Here is a 645-nt window from a genome sequence, read left to right as displayed (position 1 = left end):
GGAGGTGCAGAGATTGATAAATGTAGCTTTTTGGTGCATACAGGAGGAGAGGAAGATGAGGCCGAGTATGGTGGGAGTGGTGGATATGTTGGAAGGGAGGATGGGGGTTGTGGAAACACCGCCGGAGATGAGTATGTTAATGGCGGATTATCTCGACGTTGACGAGATTGAAGCTCCGGTGCCGGCGTTGCTGCAGATTCAGACGCCCGAAGGTTTGACTCATTCGTTCGCCATGACCATGCTCTCCGGCCGGTAGATGGGTGACTATCCCTCTCCTCTCTCCCTCTTCCATTTGATTTTTTGTCATGGATAATTACATGCAGAGGACAAAAAAATAATAACATTTAGACGATTTTTTTTAACCATAAAACCGATAGACCTTTAATGTTAAAGTGAGAATTTGAAAAATAGATGATTGATTTGTAATTGTTTAGCTTTTTTTTATTTTTATTTTTCATTATTTACAATGGGGGCGGATTAATGAGGCTCAAAGTAAAACCATTCCCTTTGGGCTTCGCCGGTTAACGCGAGCTAAGACCCCATGAGCCAACCCATTCGAGGAACCCTTCCTTTTAGGCAAGTCGTCTGAGGCGAGATTCGATCCTCAGACCAAAGGGCACTTATACCACCGACGCGGAAGCTCTA

This window comes from Phalaenopsis equestris, unplaced genomic scaffold, assembly GCF_001263595.1.
Source record: "Phalaenopsis equestris unplaced genomic scaffold, ASM126359v1 Scaffold000606, whole genome shotgun sequence".
In the NCBI taxonomy this organism is placed as follows: Eukaryota; Viridiplantae; Streptophyta; class Magnoliopsida; order Asparagales; family Orchidaceae; genus Phalaenopsis; species Phalaenopsis equestris.
Note: the sequence above shows the minus strand (reverse complement) of the source record.